At 45.8% G+C, this 19,610-nt stretch overlaps 1 pseudogene; it reads right to left on the bottom strand.

Moving 5' to 3' along the window:
• Positions 1-369: 369 nt before the first annotated feature.
• Positions 370-2,094, bottom strand: LOC100461597 (N-chimaerin-like; annotated as a pseudogene).
• Between the last annotated feature and the right edge of the window lie 17,516 nt (positions 2,095-19,610).

Here is a 19,610-nt window from a genome sequence, read left to right as displayed (position 1 = left end):
TAAAGCAAAGTCACAACAGGCTTATTCCGAAACATGCTGGATTACCACCACAGATTACGCAGGACACAGAGGCTGTGCTGGGGCAGGTTTTTTGTGTCTTCTGTATGGAGTTTCTGCCAGATGAGGGCTAATCATGCAATAGCTTGAGTTTTTCTTAATGTGATAAACACCCAGGATTGCTAGCACCAGAAATTGTGTGTTCACTGTTGTATAAGACAGTTGAGCAGCGCTACAAAAACAACAGAAGTTCCTTCATTTTAATCTGGTTATATGCCCGAATCTCTAGTCAAGAAATGATTCAGCTATAGGAGCCAATTAAATTACTATAAAACATGCCTTCATCTGTAAAACATTTCTTTTCCCCTCAAATGTAAAATTTAAAGTAAAATGTCTCTGTTTTTGATAGGCAGCTCCACCACCAGTCTCTGATATTGTATATTGTTCAGTGCAGCCATGGCGTTTCGTTCTGGAGATCTCAGAAGGGATGGGCCAAAGACAATTCCAGGGTTCTCCGCATTCATAAGATTCTCGTTTTCATGGAGCGTCACTCTCTTTAGACGCACCATCAGGGATCAGAGGGTTTCACAGCGAGCAGGTGCCAGTAGTTTCAATGCTTCATGAAGGGTTTCCAATTACTCACTAGGATCCATAGTTTTGGCAGATTCTGTAAACTTAGGGTAGATATCATGTGTAATTAGTTAAATTGGCAAATCCTGAAGTGCAGTTTCGGAGTTCCAATGATAATGTTGATATCTTCATATGTGTTCACAGAAATAGCTGCTTTCTCATCATCTGTCAAAAGCTGTCTTGACATCAGTTAAGTCACTAAATCCTGATACATGGTATAGCCCTTCAGAATTGGGACTTTCAGACTCAATCTCCCTGTTGCACATGTCCGCCACCCTTGGCTGCTTAGCAGTGCATGCTTTTGACAAGCATTATAAGGTCACAGCTGGACACGTTGACATGCCTCAAGCCTGGCTTCCAGTCATTTGGGACCATGTTGGGTCACTGCTTGTGAACACTGAAACCAATCCACACAGTTCACTCCCTGAGCAATGAACAACAACTCCCTGAGGATGGCACAGTATTCATGCCAGCGTGGGCCTCTTGATGCATGGACCTTGAAATTGTGAACCTTTTCATATTTTGGAATTTGCCTGTTTTCTTTCAGAGTTGCTCTTCTAACAAGTGATGTCAGCCTTTTCTCTGACACCTCATCCTGGCCTATAGAATCTCACGCCACATGTCTCTTTCAGGACTGGCATATATTTTTTGCAAGCAGACTCTCTGTTTAAGGTTGTGCATCCTATGTGCTCACAAACTGGGTTTATCATCATCTTGGCAATGTATTCTGCTGCCTTGTTTCAATATAGAGAGTAATCAAGCCATCAGTTACCAGATTGTCGATGGACACACAGTGTTTCTCCCCAGCAAAATGATTTCCATTGCACTAGAACCTGAAGTTTCTTGTTGGACTTCCCAATCTGAAAGCTAAAGTGTAGGGCCCTGGCTGTTGCTGCCTCTCCCCATGATGTATCTCCCTCAGCCACACTCAAGAGCTGGTCAGCTGCTTCTCCAGAGATCATGCCATGAAACTCTTTTCCATGATACTTTGGGCTGTTTTCTCCTTTGAAAGTACAGGCCGGGCACGGTGGCTCAAGCCTGTAATCCCAGCACTTTGGGAGGCCGAGGCGGGCGGATCACAAGGTCAGGAGATCGAGACCATCCTGGCTAAACAGGGTGAAACGCCGTCTCTACTAAAAATACAAAAAAATTAGCTGGGCGTGGCGGCGGGTGCCTATAGTCCCAGCTACTTGGGAGGCTGAGGCAGGAGAATGGTGGGAACCCGGGAGGTGGAGCTTGCAGTGAGCGGAGATCGTGCCACTGCACTCCAGCCTGGGTGACAGAGCGAGACTCCGTCTCAAAAAAAAAGAAAGTTCAGATAATCCTTCGAGGATGAAGGGCTTCCTGTTGTAGCTGATATAAGTAAGATTTCCAAATAGGAAATCGATTTTCATCTGTATCAAACAGGGTCAGGGCCAATCTTTTTTTTTTCCCATAGACTCAAGAACATAGATAGCATCACGGCATTATTTGCAAAAAGACTCTACTAGAAAATAAGGCTATTGCCCCAAGTTTCTTTTGTTTTTGTTTTTTAAATATTGAGTTGGTCTTGAACTCCTGGCCTCAAGCAATCCTTCTCCTTTAACCTTCCAAAGTGCTAGGATTATAGGCCTGAGCCACTGCACCCAGCCACAGCCAGGTATTTTTTTTTTAAATGATTGGCCAACTTATTTTGTTATTTACTTATTTATTTAGGATGTAAACAACAAACATTTATTTTGTGCAGTTTTGGAGGCTGCGCACAAGCAGACTGGTGTCTGGTGAGAGCATCCTCCTGGTTTGCAGATGGCCATCTTCTCACCGCGTCCTCACACAGCCTCCATGAAGCCTATTTGCTCCTTCTGGAAGCTTCCCGGGGTCTGATGAGAAAATCACTAGCATGTGTGCTATCGTCATCTTCTCTTTCTCTACTTTTTTTGAGCAATTCAACAAATTCCTTGAAGGATTCAGTGATGTTAATATCATCATCAAGTCAGAGTATCTCCAGTGAAATCAAACTGAAGTGACTGCAGCATTTGGGAACATTTCTGACCTGCAGAAGAGTAATGTTCACCAGCTCATTATAAAGGATATTACAAAGGATCCAGATGAAGAGATGCATGGGGTGAGTATGGGGGAAGGGGCGGAGAGCTTCCTTGCCCTCACCAGGCATGCCACCCTCCAGGGGCCTCCACATGTTCAACTACTGGGAAGCTCCCACAACTTATTTTGAATAATTTTTTTTTTGAGACGGAGTCTCACTCTGTTGCCCAGGCTGGAGTACAGTGGTGCGATCTCAGCTCACTGCAACCTCCACCTCCTGGGTTCATGCCATTCTCCTGCCTCAGCTTCCCGAGTAGCTGGGACTAAAGGCGCCCGCCACCATGCCCGGCTAATTTTTGGTATTTTTAGTAGAGATGGGATTTCACTGTGTTAGCCAAGTTGGTCTTGATCTCCTGACCTCGTGATACGCCCGCCTCAGCCTCCTAAAGTGCTGGGATTACAGGCGTGAGCCACCGCGCCCGGCCTGAATAATTCTTTATGATAGTACATGTATACCTGAAGGAACCGTTGGATAGGCAGTGGCTAATGTTTGAAAAACAGAAGCTTACACATAGCTTACAAAAAATAGCTATGTGTAAGAGCATGTGGGGGAGTCCTCACTGGAACTGTGGTCTTCTGCAGTCCACAGTGCAGAAGCAGGGCAGGCCCAACAGAAATGTATTTGCTAGGGTCTGGGGAGCTTCCCAGAAAGGGGCTCAGCCTGGGTTTCTGCTGGAGAGCTCCATGTGCAAAGGCTGGGGAGCTTCCCAGAGACACTCATCCAGAGAGAGCAAGAAACTGGCCCCAAAGAGGCCCTGAATGCCGGGGAAGGTGCAGCTCTTACTCCAGCCAGTTTCTGGCCCAGGCTACTGCACACACATGAGCCTAGAGAGAGAGACGGTCAGAGTGAAAACCAGAAAGCTCTGCCTCCATATGCTGTATCAACTACTGGGGCTGGGCAATAGCACCTTAGGACCCATGCCTGTTGGGAACAGGCCCCCCAAATCTGGCCATAAACTGGCCCCAAAACTGGCCATAAACGAAATCTCTGCAGCACTGTGACATGTTCGTGATGGCCATGATGCCCACGCTGAAGGTTGTGGGTTTACTGGAATGAGGGCAAGGAACACCTGGCCCACCCAGGGCGGAAAACGGCTTAAAGGCGTTCCTAAACCACAAACAGTAGCAAGAGCAATCTGTGCCTTAAGGACATGTTCCTGCTGCAGATAACTAGCCAGAGCCCATCCCTTTATTTTGGTCCATCCCTTTGTTTCCCGTAAGGAATACTTTTAGTTAATCTATAATCTATAGAAACAATGCTTATCACTGGCTTGCTGTCAATAAATATGTGGGTAAATCTCTGTTCGAGGCTCTCAGCTCTGAAGACTGTGAGATCCCTGATTTCCCACCCCACATCCTATATTTCTGTGTGTGTGTGTCTTTAATTCCTCTAGCGCCACTGGGTTAGGGTCTCCACGACTGAGCTTAAGGGAGGAGACCACCCCTCATATTGTCTTATGCCCAATTTTTGCCTCCAAAGAGAGAAGAAGTAAAAACTAAAAGGCAGAAATGAAATCCACAAGCAGACAGCCTGGTGCCACACCCTGGGCCTGGTAGTTAAAGATCGACCCCGACCTAATTGGTTATGTTATCTATAGATTACAGACATTGTATAGAAAAGCACTGTGAAAATCCCTGTCCTGTTCTGTTCTGTTCTAATTACTGGTGCATGCAGCCCCCAATCACGTACCCGCTGCTTGCTCAATCGATCACGACCCTCTCACGCAGACCCCCTTAGAGTTGTGAGCCCTTAAAAGGGACAGGAATTGCTCACTCGAGGAGCTCGGTTGTTGGAGACATGAGCTGCTGAAGCTCCTGGGCAAATAAAGCCCTTCCTTCTTTAACTCGGTGTCTGAGGGATTTTGTCTACAGCTTGTCCTGCTACAAGCTGGTCTCAGCACACACCCCTTGGAGGAGTGTGGAGCTCACTGCTCCACAGGTTTGGAACCATGAGAACTCAGGGCGTCAGTGACATCCCTGCAGTTGTGCCCTGGGGACATCAAGATGGGGCATGGTGCTTGGCAACACAGTGGCAGCTTTAGCAGGAAGTCCTAGAGCTGGCTGGGCATAGCGGGGACTCCTCTGTGTTAGCAGAGTTAGCAGCTCTGCTGACAAGCATGCACTCTTGTGTTAGCAGGTAGAGGCAAGAGCCTTTGAATACCAAGTAATTATTCTTTACATTACCTCCTGCAGACATGGGAGGCCTAGGAAAACTCGGGTTCCATCACCTATTGCCAGTCATCTATGCCTTGGAAATAATGTTATCAGTAGTGGTTAGGTTTCCAAATGAGAAAAGAAAGAAGGAACGAAGGGAGGGAGCGAGGGAGAGAAGAAGGAAGGAAGGAAGGAAGGGCCACTTTCTCCCATAATCAATTATATATTTGTTAAACACTATACACAGATAGTTCTTTTTGTTTCTAAACCCATAAAATATATTTTGCAACCAGGTAACTGGCCTGCAGTGCCTTCACCCAATCAGCCAAGCTGTTCACCCTAATCCGAGGGGCTGAATGCAGAACTTACTTAGGGCTGTGCCCATTACCCAGTCCCTGAAATGCACATTTACGACCTGGGGGAGGAGGGAGGAGGTGTGGAGTGAAAAGTCCCAGCACCAAATGACGGGCGCAAGGAACAGTCAGGTAGGTAAGAACTAGCTAAGGTCTATTGGGCATCTTTAGTAGGTCTCATTTGATTCTCCAAATACTCTCATCTAGAATGAGAAGAGGCTCAGAGAAGGTAAGCAAGTTACAAAAGTCACACAGGTAGTATCAGAGGTCGCCAGCCTGGAGGAAGAGGAAGGGCGGGAGCAGCTGAGGCATCTGGCGGTGGGCAGGGACACCCCGGGAGATCGGATCGCAGAGGGGGGTCGCAGAGAGGCGGGGAGTGGGGGATGGGGCAGCACCGCAGGGGCCGGGCGGGGTGGGGGTGGAAGGGGGAGAGGCACGTGGGGACCCCCACAGAGCCACTGCGCTAGGGGCGGGTAAGGAAGAGGGCGTGTGGGTAGCCTGGGCACTGGGCAGAGGTGGACAGGGGGGCGGGGGAGGAGCGGGAGAGCAGAGGCGAGGAGGGGGGACCCAGGTGGGGAGCGCAGGAGTTCCTGCTGTGGTCTTCGCAGAGAGGCCGGAATAAGAGATAAGAAAGTCAAGGTGGATGGAAAAGAAGGAAAACGGGTCATTCCCGGCAACGTGGGTGAGCCGGGCGGGGCGGGGAGCAGGGGTGGGGGGAGCAGGGGTGGGGGGAGCAGGGGTGGGGGGAGCAGGGGTGGGGGGAGCGGGGGCCTTTATGTGAAGTGGAGTCAGTCAGGCACAGAAAGACGGGCCCCGCGGGTTCTCACTTCTGTGGAAGCTGAAAAAGAGGGCCCCAGAGGGTCCACTTGGGGGGCACAATAGCGCAGCAGCAATAACACAAAAACAAAAACAAAAACAAAAAGGCTGAGTGAGTTTCATTCACATTGGAAGGACATGTGAATCATGTGTCCCCAGACAAGCCTTGCCTCTGCTAATAAACGTGGTCGAATATTCCACTTTTATTACCTTTGAAGAAAATTACCCACTGAATGTTTAAAAGCCTGGAGTCTCCAGGCCAATACTAATTTTTGTAATTGTCCTTAAAGGATTAATTGCTTGAGTGTTTTAGTTTTTATTCTATAGAGAGGATTTCTTCTCCCCACCCCCACCTTACAAACTCTTCAACACGGGATACCAATATCTTAAGGACTACACGTTCCAGGAATTCCCTGCGGGGTTCTCAGGACATGCAGCTAGTGTTAAAAAGATCGTTAAGAGCAGAACATCTCTTCCTTCCCTGGAGCTCCTGCTAATTTGTGTTTAAAGACCTAGATTCTAGCAGAGTTCATCTTTACAGCGAGGTAATATATTATTTACATGGACTCCAGACACCAAAACATCTATAAATTCACACATAGTTAACCTTCTTCTCCTCCTTCCTTTCTTTCCTTATTAAGCAGATTCAAGACCTGGTCTGTTACCCGATATAAAGATCTTTCAACAGCTTCACTCATAATTTCTTTAAGAGGAAAATAGAAAACAAGGGACTTGGCGATTTTTCATTTAATGTGAAGCACCCTTGCAAGCTTCCGAGGAAGTGTTTACGGGTAGGTGATCAAATGGGTAAATTATAAAAACACGACGGAAAAATGCATTATTGGCATTTTGTCTGTTGGAGTTATATGCAAATTGCAGAAGAGGAATTGGATTCCAAGGGGTAAAATCTTCCAGAATGTAACAAGGTATTCTGAAGTATTTCCAGGGATTAAAGAGTGAGCACATGAACAAAACCAGTCTAAAAGGCAAAAATGATACTGTTAACAGTATGTGAGTTCATTAACATGAATTGACAAATTGCATATTGCTAGGAATTCTTAAGCAAGGGTTTCCAACCAAGGAATAAAACTCTGCACCTGCTGTGGCTTTTTCTGGACCTCCTGCAACAGCTCAGTGACTCCCAGGCCAACTCGCCTGAGCCTTCAGATGTCTGGGGCCCCTCAAGGTTTCACCCCAGGCTTAATCCAGCTGAGGCTACATGATCCCTTGACTCTCAGGGACAGGAACCAAGTGAATCTCTTAATTATGCAGCAATGAGAAACTGAGACTGGGTGGTAACTGGGGAGGCCTGTTGCGATCAAACCAGTTTAAATCAAACTAGCTAGAGGAGTCAACACAAGCACTTGTATATGAATGTTTAGAACATTGTTAGTCATAAAAGCCAAAAAGTATCAATAACTCAAACGTCCACCAGCTGATGAATGGATAAAGCAGGTGGGGTGTATTCATATGATGAAATAGTATTCAGCACCAAAAATAAATGAAGTGCTGATGTGTATTACAAGATGAATGAACACAAATTAACACTATCAGGAATGAAAGAGGAGTTATGGTTGCTACAGACCCTACACTAAAAGAATAATAAGGGAATATTGTGAAAAACTTTATGCCAACAAATGTAACAATTTATTATTATTTTTTAAATTTTAAGATAGAGTCTCACTTTGTAGCCCAGGCTGGAATGCAGTGGCATGATCTCGGCTCACTGCAACCTCCATGTCCCAGGTTCAAGTGATTCTCGTGCCTCAGCCCCCCGAAAAGCTGGGATTACAGGTGCCCACAACCACACCTGGCTAATTTTTTTTTTTTTTTTGTATTTTTAGTAGAGACGGGGTTTCACCATGTTGATCAGCTGGTCTCGAACTCCTGACTTCCAGTGATCCACCCACCTCAGCCTCCCAAAGTGCTGGGAATTACAGGCGTGAGCCACTGCACCTGGCCCAAATGTAACAATTTAGACGAAATTGGATAAACTCCTTGAATAACATAAAAACTGGCACAGGATGAAACAGATAATCGGAATAGCCTTATATCTACTAAGGAAATTGAATTTATCAAAAGCTTCACAAAGAAAACTCCAGATCCTGCCAGGTGTGGTGGCTCATGCCTGTAGTCCCAGCACTTTGGGAGGCCAGGCGAGAGGATCACTTGAGCCCAGGAGTTTGAGACCAGCCTGGGCAATATAGTAAGACTTAATCTCTACTAAAAATAAAAAAAAATTAGCCGGTGTGGTGGCGTGTGCCTGTGGTCTCAGCTACTTGGAGGCTGAGTCAGGAAAATCACTTGAGCCCAGAAGCTTGAGGCTGCAGTGAGCCTTGATTGCACCACTGCACTCCAGCCTGGGTGATAGAGTGAGACCCTGTCTCAAAAAAAAGAAAAAAGAAAAGAAAAAAAAGACAACTTCAGGTTCATATTATTTCACCAGTGAATTGTATCAAATACATGAGAAAAAAAACCCCAAACCCCAAAACCTCTTTTTGAAAAACAGAAAAGGAAACACTTCCAACTCATTTTATGAGGCCAGCATAGCCCTAATATCCAGATTAGACAAAACATAACCAAAAAAATTAGAAGCCAATATCCCTTATGAATATAGACACAAAATCCTCAACAGAATATTAGTGAATCAAATCCAGCAATATATAAAAAAGCTAGATATCATGACCAAGTAGGTTTTATCCCAGCGGTGCAAAGTTGATTTAACGTTCAACAATCAGTGTAATTTATCACATTCACAGAATAAAAGAGAAACACCACATGATTATTTCAATAGATGCAGAAAGAGTATTTGGAAAAAATTCAATCTTCATTTATGATTTTAAAAAACACAAACAAACAAAAAACTATCAGCCAAATAGGAGAAAAGGAAACTCTCTCAATCTGATCAAGGGCATCTATAAAAAACCCGGAGCTAACATCATACTTAATGGTGAAATACTGAATGCCTCTCCCTAAGATCGGGAACAAAGTGGGATACCCAATGCCTCCATTTCTACTTGAGGTCTAGCACTTGCAATAAGGCAAGAAAAAGAAAAAAAAAAGGCATAAGGAGCAGAAAGCAAAGAAGTAAGATAACCTCCGTTTGCAGATGTAAGTAAATGGTAGCTGTTATCTGGGATGCGCAATTGAAGATAGTCTGTGTGAATGCAGAGTCAGCCTGTGAGAACCCTCTGCCGAGGGTGTCTGAACTAGAGCCTAGCTCAGAACTTGAAAGCTCCATAAACCACTCTGCATGGAGTTCCTCCCACTATAGAGGTGCTGCATTTATGTGGACTCAGGTTTGGGGCACTTATGGAACCCACAGTGTTTGTCCCCTTCATGGTCTGCAGAATCTCATGACAGGCACCATGCAGGTCTCCCTGTGCTGTGGAAGCACTGGTTCTAAATCAACTTCCAGGCTGCTTATTCTGGCCTCTTAGCTTGGTAGGCCTAGATAATGTTGTATGTTTTGCTTTAAACAGTCATATGCATTTCAAGAAGTTAAAAGAGGAAATTGTCTTTTATATGTAGCCACACATTTTGAGTGTTTTTCATTCCTTCCTGGAAATCTGAGTTTCCATGAGATGTAATTTTCTTTTTTGCCTGAAGAACTGACTTCAGCATTTCTTGTAGTACAAGTCTACTGGCAGTGACTTCTCTTGGGTTTTTTCGATTTGAAGATGTGTTTATTTTGCTTTCATTCTGGAGTGATATTTTCACTTAATACAGAGTTCTGGGTTGAATGGTTTTTGTTCAGTACTTTGAAGACTGTACCACTGACTACTGGCCTCCCATTGTTTCTGATGAGCAGTCAGTGATTACTTGAATCATCATTTTCCCAGGTGTCACTTTGTCTTCTTTCAAGGTAGTAAGGTTTGGATCCGTGTCCCTTCCCAAATCTCATGTTCAATTTTAATCCCCAGTGTTGAAGGTGGGGCCTGGCAGGAGGTGACCGGATCATGGGAGCGGAGTTTCCATGGATGGTTTAGCACCATCCTCTCTTGGTACTATATGGTGAGTGAGTTCTTATGAGAGTTGGTTGTTTACAAGTGTGTGGCAGCTCTCCCCTCTCTCTCTTCCTCCTGCTCTGACCATGTGAAGCACCAGTTCCCCCTTCGCCTTCTGCCATGACTGTAAGTTTCTTGAGGCCTCCCCAGAGGCCAAGCAGATGCCAGAATCATGCTTCCTGTACAGCCTGCAGACCCATGGGCCAATTAAATCTCTTTTTTAAAAAACAAATTACCCAGTCTCAGGTGTTTTTTCGTAGCAATGCAAGAACAGCCTAATACACAAGCGTTTCTTTCTCTCTCTTATTTTTAGAGACAAGGTCTTGCTCTGTTGCCCAGGCTGGAGTGCAGTGGTGGGATCATAGCTCACTGCAGGCTCCAACTCCTGGGCTCAAGTGATCCTCCCACCTCAGCCTCCCAAGCAGCTGGTGTGTGCCACCATGCTTAGCCAATTTAAAAATTTTTTTGGTAGAGACAGGGTCTTGCTGTGTTGCCCAGGCTGGTCTTGAACTCCTGGACTCAGGCAGTCCTCCCACCTTGGCCTCCCAAAGTGTTGGGATTATGGGTGTGAGCCACCATCCCAAACAAGGGTCTCTTTACCTCTGGTTTTCAGCATTTGATTTTGTTATTCCTTGGCATGGAAAATGTTTATTGTGGTTGAGGTTCTTGGATTTCCTCGAATCTGGAAATTCATACTTTTACCAATTTTCAGCCATCTTTCTTCAAATTGTATTTGGCCCATTCTGGAATCTTAATTACATGTATGTTTGACTTTTTGATAGAGTCCCATATGTCTCTGAGGTTCTCTCTTTTTAAAATCCATTTTCTCTCTTTTCTTTACATTAATTAATTTCTATTAATCTATTTCTGCTGATCACTGACCTGTTCCTTTGTCATCTATATTCTGCTTTAAGCCCATCCAATGGATTTTTTGTTTGTTTCAGATATTACACTTTTCTTTTCTTTGGTTTCAAGTCTTACACTTCTCTGCTGTTTTATATATTATATATTTTCTTTTGTTTTACATATTATGTTTTCTAAAAAAATAATTTCAGCTTGGTTCCTACAATGATTAATTTTATGTATCAACTTCCCTGGACCACAGTGTCCAAATGTTTGGTCATACATTATTCCAGATGTTTCTGTAAGGATATGTTTGGATGAGATTTACATTTAAATCAGTGGATTTTGAATAAAGCACATTTTTCTCTGTACCAGTGGAAGACCTGAATAGAACAAAAGGCTGACCTCACCTGGCAGGAGGAAAATTTCCAGCAGAGCTCAAGTCTTCTTTCCCCTCAGGTCATATAGCCTGTAAATCTTTACATTTGCTTAATTTCTGCCTTTCTCTACAAGCTCATTTTGCTTCTAGATGGGTCCCTCTGGGTTCTTTCTTTTTGTGACCCTCTTGTCAGCCCTTCTGTACTTGTAGACCTGAGGCAGTCAACACCCATCCTTGCCTGGAGCATGCCTAGCATGGGGAAGTGTGGCTGTGGAGGAGGACCCCGGCCCTCCCAGACATCACCTGCAGTACTGGGAGGAGAGTGAGGCCAGAGATATGGCTACAGTACCAACACCCGCACTCCACCCTATCGCAAACACCTGCAGGACCAGCGCCTGCAAGCATGGATGAGCCAGCACTTACCCACAGCCATATAACTTTCAGAATCCCCCAAAGTGCTTTCTGATATGGGTGGTGGCTTCCCTTTAATCATTAGTGACAGGAGGGAAACCATCAGAAATATTGTATTAATAAAGATATGTTTCTGAGCCTAGTACTAAAAATATCCATCACAAAGAAAATTAGAACAAAAAATTGCAATGCGCTATAAAACATTGCTCTTTTTGGGTCTGTGAGCTCATTTTTCTTTTGAATGGATTCTGTTTCATTTTTTCTCATCATATTGGAGTCATTGCTAACTGAAGAGCCGCTAAAAACTTACATATTCCCACTGCACCCTTTCCCTCATTTTCTCTGGCTATATTTTTCTTTCTGATTCTTCTCCATGGGCTTTTTTAGCTGCCTCTCTTCAGCGGCCTCAACAGCATCAGTTTTCCTCCACCTGGTCTTTTATCGTATCTCTCTTATTTCTGAAATGTTCACTGCTCAAGTGTCTCACACTTCTTAGAGTCCCCGAAAGCATTCATAGCCAATAGTTCTTCCCTGCCTCGCTCCCTCTCACCTTTGCTGGATGGAGCTTGGAACAGCTTTCTTGTTTGGAGCTGAAGATAGAATTGAGAGCTCCTGATGCCTAATTTGTTTGCTTTCTACTCGACCAATCCATTTACCTGGACAATTTTACATTTCAGTTCTCAAAAGCTAAGGATGGCCAGAACTTTTTAAATTTTTAAAATCAATTTTTTATTTTGAGGCTGGGTCTTGCTCTGTTGTCAGGCTGGAATGCAGTGGTGTGATCTCAGCTCACTGCAGCCTTGACCTCCTGGGCTCAAGCAATCCTCCCACCTTAGCCTCCTGAGTAGCTGGGACTACAGGTGGGCACCACTGTGCCCAGCTAATTTTTGTATTTTTTGTAGAGGTGGAATTTCACTATGTTGCCCAAGCTGGTCTTGAACTCCTGAGCTCAATCCATCTCCCTGCTTTGGCCTCCCGAAGTGGAGGAATTACAGGTGTGAGCCACCATGCCCAGCCTAGAACTTTTAAAGTAGAAGACTTCTTTGTCAGAGATAGCCTTTTCTTTTTCTCTAAGAGACATTTGGCAGGAAATACCATTTTTTTAATTTATAATTTTTGTGGGTACATAATTGGTGTACATATTTATGGGGTACATGAGACACTAATTTTTTAAGGAAATGTGAGCAACAGTTTAGTAGGGAAGACAATCCCGCCTCTTTTCATGGGTTTCACGTGCCTGCTTTCTCCTTCACTTCTGCCACTTAGAGGGGAAGGTTCCATCCCTCTTTGATTACAAGAAAATGCCAATTAACAAAAAGGGTCGATCCTTTCTAAATCCCCAAAAATAGTGAAAAAGTGTGCAACTTTATTCTACTCCAAACACCTTTTCACAGTTTCATGGGTTAATGGATCTTATTGAATTACTGAGCCAAAGCTTTAAATAAAAACATCAAAGCATCCTTTACCTTATTCTTCCGTAGCCTCAAGACAGGCCAGCTTCGCAGCCCACTTCCTCATCAGAACCCTAACACCACCTGACTTGCTCCCAGGGCACACTCATCAAAACTCGCCCAGCTGCAGTGGCCTCTCAGTGCTCTTCTGCCTGACACACCAAGCAGGCTTCCCTGTGCGGTGATGTCTTACCCTCAACTGGATGCTATTAGTTTTTCTACAATTCACTCACTACAGTTCTTTCATCGTATTTTGACGCTCTGCTGAAAGAATCCAAAGTTGGGCAGATGGTTTGGTTTACAAGCCTGAGTTTACAAAATCAAAAGTGTAAGTGTTTTCTAAATCCTCAGCAATCTCTCATAATATCTGAAAAGCACGTTATTTTACTTCTGATACATTTCGGCGGTTTCACGGGTTAATGGATTCTCTTACTGAAACACAGGTTGAGTCTCCCTTATCTGAAAGGCTTGGGGGTGGGGAAGAAGTGTTTTGGTTTTTAGATTTTTTTGTATTTTGGATATTTGCATATACATAATGAGATATCCTGGGGATGGGACCCAAGTCTAAACACAGAATTTGTTTCTGTTTCATATATACCTTATAGACATAGCCCGAAGGTAATTTAATACAATAGTTTTAGTAATTTTATACATGAAACAAAGTTTTGACTGTGGTGGTTTTTTTTGTTTTCTGTCTTTTTTTTTGTTTTTTTTTTTGAGACAGAGTCTCACTCTGTCATCCAGGCTGGAGTGCAGTGGCGTGATCTTGGCTCACTGCAACCTCCGCCTCCCGGGTTCAAGCAATTCTCCTGCCTCAGCCTTCCAAGTAGCTGGGGTTACAGGCATGTGCCACCATGCCCGGCTAATTTTTGTATTTTTAGTAGAGATGGGGTTTCACCCTGTTGGCCAGGCTGGTCTTGAATTCCTAACCTCAGGTGATCCACCCGCCTCGGCCTCCCAAAGTGCTGGGATTACAGGCATGAGCCACCGTGCCTTGTCAGTTTTGACTGTGTTTTAACTGCAACCTGTCAGTCTCACTTGAGGTTAGTTGTGGAATTTTCTACTTGTGGCATCGTGTCGGTGCTCAAATAGCATTGAAACTTGCAAAAATAGCTGAAGCTCCTCTTAACAGGTGTCAACGTGGGAGTTTAGCAGCTGTCCAGTGAAGTGGAGCTGTGTAGACGATCAACCTGGAAAATTCAACTCTCAATTCTGTTTCTCCTTAGTTGTACCCCAGGCTGGCTGATGGCGAGTAAAGCAGGTTGGGGATCGAAGTGACCTGGATTACTGTGATTGTGAGATGTAACTTTTGAAGTGTGAGTGTACTTAATGCTGTCTAGTATCTGTGTTTCTTCCTGGAAGGTTGAGAATCTAATTTTGGTCATTGCGTAATGTTCTTATTTATTCACACTATAAATTTTAGGATGCTTTGCCTTCACACCTAATTATCTTTAAAAGGTAGTTATTTCTAACATTTCTCTTTTCTTTATTCTGTTTTGGGGCTCCTGATAAGTAGGTATTACTCTCTGAATGCTTATGAGTGCCTTGGAAGCTGTACCTGTAATAAGACAGTGGTTTTATAGGCCTTACTTTATTTCTTTAAAACATAATTTCTTGGCTGGGCGCAGTGGCTCATGCCTGTAATCCCAGCACTTTGGGAGGCTGAGGCCAGTGGATCACCTGAGGTCAGGAGTTTCAGACCAGCCTGGACAACATAGTGAAACCCGGTCTCTACTAAAAATACAAAAATTAGCTGGGCGTGGTGGTGCACACCTGTAATCCCAGCTACTTGGGAGGCTGAGGCAGGAGAATTGCTTGAACCCAGGAGAAGGAGGTTGCAGTGAGCCAAGATCACGTCATTACACTCCAGCCTGGGCGACAAGAGCAAAACTCCACCTCAAAAAAACAAACAAAAACACCAAAAACAAAACCAGAATTTCTTACGTTAGAGCTTCTTTAGGCAGAGTGTCAGCCTTGGCAAAACTGATGCCACCACAGTGCTAACAGTTCCTTTTTTTTTTTTTTTTTTTTGAGACGGAGTCTTGCTGCCCAGGCTGGAGTGCAGTGGCGCGACCTCGGCTCACTGCGAGCTCCGCCTCCCGGGTTCACGCCATTCTCCTGCCTCAGCCTCCCAAGTAGCTGGGACTACAGGCGCCCGCCACCACGCCTGGCTAATTTTTTTGTGTTTTTAGTAGAGACGGGGTTTCACTGTGTTAGCCAGGACGGTCTCGATCTCCTGACCTTGTGATCCGCCTGCCTCGGCCTCCCAAGCTAACAGCTACCTTTGAGGTTGTCCTTTGTTCTGGTTATTTAATCTCTGTGCAAACCCTCACCCCGAAACCTAGTGGCTTAAAACAGCAGTATATGTTTATCTCTCAGGCTCAGTGTCCTGCCTGGGTGCAGGTGATTCTCCTTGGGGTCTCTTGCGCAGTTGCTGTCAGATATTGGCTGGGGCTGGGGTCACCTGACGGCTTGCCCGGGCTCATTAAGGAGGGGTCATGAATGGGTAGCTGCGACAGAGTCCACGGTGCAGGGAGTTGTTAAATAAGACCCCAGGGTCACTGAATTCCTTCCCCACCCAGGTCAGTGGGTATTTTAGATCAGACAAGCACTTCTGAATTGTCTAAAAGTATCCTCCAGACCTAACAGAAACCAATTCACTGAATAAATTGCCCGAACCAACTCACAGAACCAGGAGATGTTTCGGGTTTCCCCTGTGGGGCCACTGCTCACCGCCCTGCTTCTGGGAGATGCGGCCTTTGAGAGAGGGGAGCCTGTGGCCTCCAGGTTCGCCTAGCTAGCTCACCCAGCCACCCTCCCCCGGGCCTTACCCTCCAAGCTGGGTATAAAGGCGGGACTGACCTGGGGTAAGGCAGGAATCACCAGGCCTGGGCTTCCCCTCCCTTCCCCTCCCCTCCCCTTCCCTCCCCTCCCTCACTTCCCTTCCCCTCTCCTTCCCTCCCCTCCCTCCCTTCCCTTCCCCTCCCCTCCCCTTCCCTCCCCTCCCTCACTTCCCTTCCCCTCCCCTTCCCTCCCCTCCCTCCCTTCCCTTCCCTTCCCCTCCCCTCCCCTCCCATCCCCTCCCTTCCCTCCCCTTCCCCTCCCTTCCCCTCCCCTCCTTCTCCTCATCGTACACACTTTCCCTGCAAATGCCTGCCACTCTGGTTCAGCCTTTGGCATTCAGTGTGGAAGACTCACTGCTGGAAGGCTGTCTGCAACCTCTAGCTGTGTTGAGGGCTGTGGCATCCTGAATTTCTCCCGTCACACTGCAGTGATGACACTGTCATTAATACTGTCTATTCATGTCTCAGTGTTACCAACGTGACCTTAAACACCAAGCCAGGGCCTGTGTCTGTCTTGTTCACAGTTGTATCCACAGTGTTTAAAACAATTTCTAGCATACATTTCGGACCCAATAAAAAAGGGTTGGGTGAATGATGTCATCCTCTAAACCCTGTAAGTATGCATCATTTCTCTTGCTTTCAGGTGGGGACTTGAGGTTCTGGAAGGTGCACTTGCTCGAGGCTGTGCAGCTAGGAAGTTCCAGCCATATACCAGGTCCTCTGACTTCTTGCTTCATGCTGGGGCATTACTTCCTCATGCTTGGGGAGACGATTCCAACTGCTGGCCTCAAAAATCAATCAGCAAGCCTTTTTTTTTTTTTTTTTTTTTGAGACAGGGTCTCACTCTGTTGCCCCAGCTGGAATGCAATGGCCCAATCACAGCTCCCTGCAGCCTCAACCTCTTGGGCTCAAGTGATCCTCCCACCTTAGCCTCCCAAGTAGGTTGAACTACAGGCACACGTCTCCACGCCTGGCTAATTTTTGTATCTTTTGTAGAGACAGGATCTTGCCACGTTGCCCAGGCTGGTCTCGAACTCCTGGGCTCGAGCAACCCACCCACTCGGCCTCCCAAAGTGCTGGGATTACAGGCATGAGTCACTGTGCCTGGTCTTAGTGAGGTTTTAAAGAGGACTTTGCTCTCATCTGGGGGTACTATAGGGCAGATTTCAGCTCCAAACTGCACTGGTGCTATCGGCCTCCTACATCTTGGTATCTGTTCTGACCTTTAGTGACAGAGAGCAAAGACTACAGATATTTACTCTGGGTTTGATCTGAGAGAAGGTGACAGCAGAGATTGGTTTTAAACCATTTTAGGAGCTGGCTGGCTATTGTCAGCTTGCTGGTCGTGTAACTGTATTGCTACCGTACATCTGCCTGGAGGGTTTAACATTGGGAATGTTTTTAAAGTCTAAAAATAAAAGTCCATAAACAAATCAAGCTACAATAATTGGCACACGATTGAATCTTTTCTGAATTCCAATAATGTGTAGCCAATGCTGACAACAAGCACTGGTGTCGTGGTTTGACTTGTCGCCGCTCTGCACCCCGAGTGCGTGTGCCCGGCTGTCAGCACCGCCCTTGTAAACCACCTGCCCAGGATGGGTGTATCTTTGCATTGATTTGCTCTAGGCTCGGGATGCTGTGTGGTTCTTGTGCAGACAAAGACCCAAATCTTCCCTGTCAGAGCAAGAATGCAAACACCCGAAACCATCCGTGAAAAACTCACAAAATCACAAGGAAAATACAATAATACAGGAACTGTGTTGAAACGAATCACAAGCCTGAGACACTGTTCTTGCAACGTGGCTCAGGATTTATCAGGTCTACGGAGAACAGCCTCTATATTTTCTCACTGGGCCCTATCGCTAAGGGCTTCTTGCATGGAAAGGACAAAGCTCTACTATAATTAAATCAAAGGGTGATATTATTCTCCCATGGAAGTGCAAGAATTCAGGAAGGGCTGCGGTAAGCCCTTCTGCGCTTTGGGAGGATGATTCCCACTGGAGGCAGCCCTGAGGGTCACCATCAAACTTCCTGTGCAGTATTGTTTCTTCATGGGGTCTCAGGAGGTCTGGCTCTCTCTCAGCTTGTCACTGAGCTAGAGAGGGGCTGGAAAGGGGTGGCCAGAGATAAAAATAAACAGAAAGAGGAGAAAGAGGAAGCAGGAAGAAGAGGAAGAGAAAGAGGATGGATGGTATTGTGAGAAAGATGAAATCCCTCATAGTCCCCAGGCTTTGATTCCTCTGCTAATCCACTGTCCCCAGGGGACTGCCCAACCTGAGCACGCACACAGTTCCTTTCCTTGGTGTCTCTTAGTACAAAGGAGACAAGTTGGCATTTTCAAAAGGGCATTGACAAAGAAAAGCAAAGAGGAAATAGTTACAGAAAAATGTTGGTAGCATACAAAAGTCAGATTTCCCAGAGACAGATGTCAGATCCTACCACGGGGAAATTCTCGCTCCAGGGCATAGTGCAGCCTCACAGGCGGAGGGGCCGGCCTCGTGCAACAGGTGACAGGTGGGTGACACGGCCATCTCAGGTCAGTCCTCCATCTGTCTCCTCCTTGATTCCAAGGAAAGCCTCACCCCCTAATGCTCTTCCCCTCAGTTCTGGTTTCCCACGTAAGGGGTCACCCTGAGGACTGATGCAATGAACTTGTTCACCTTTTCATGGGACCTACCAACGCCCCCTCCTGGGAATGGCTTTCCAGGTCTGCAGGTCCCCTAGTATAACAGTAACTGAAATACAACAATTTATGATCTTCATAGAACTATAAACACACGTTATATCCTCAGATACTAGGCCTCACACAGATTAGGAACTCAAAAAATATTAGTTGTATGAATGAATGGCACTTTCTTTCTCAGACTGATTTACAGGGCCACATGATGGATATGCCTGTAGCCATGGATCCATCCACCTGGTGTGGGATTTGCCAACTTTCCCAGGTTCTCCCAGACTGGATCACTATTTAAACCCTTTACCGCCGGGTGCGGTGACTCACGTGTGTAATCCCGGCACTTTGAGAGGCCGAGGCAGGTGGATCACCTGAGGTCAGGAGTTCGAGGCCAGCCTGACCAACATGGAGAAACCATGTCTCTACTAAAAGTACAAAATTAGCCAGGCGTGGTGTCACATGACTGTAATCCCAGCTACTCAGGAGGCTGAGGCAGGAGAATCGCTTGAACCTGGGAGGCAGAGGTTGCGATGAGCCGAGATTACGATGCCATTGCACTCTAGCCTGGGCAACAAGAGCGAAACTCCGTCTCAAAACAACAACAACAACACTTTACCCTTTTCATTCCATTTTTCCACTCACCCAAAGCCTTCCACATGAATGCACTTTGTGCAGAAAGTAAAGAACAGCTATGCATTCGTGAGAAGAGGTCCAGGGCGCAGCAGAGGCCTCTGCAAACTCTCAGTTGCAGGGATGGGTAGTACTCAGGGGGAGTAGCATGGGAAGCAGTCCCTGCGCGGGTGGGAGGAAACATGAGGGCTGGATGCCATGGAGCATAGTGAAGTCAGGGAGGTTTAAACAAAGGAGGCTACAAGGGACCAATTTCAGCTTCTGAACAATTTGCTGGAGGTATGACATTTAAGCATATCTTTGGGAAATTAAGCAATTAGCATTTTGAAATCATACA

This window comes from Pongo abelii, chromosome 3, assembly GCF_028885655.2.
Source record: "Pongo abelii isolate AG06213 chromosome 3, NHGRI_mPonAbe1-v2.0_pri, whole genome shotgun sequence".
NCBI lineage: Eukaryota > Metazoa > Chordata > Mammalia > Primates > Hominidae > Pongo > Pongo abelii.
The sequence above is the reverse complement of the archived record's forward strand: the minus strand, read 5'-3'. Positions and strand labels throughout refer to the sequence as shown.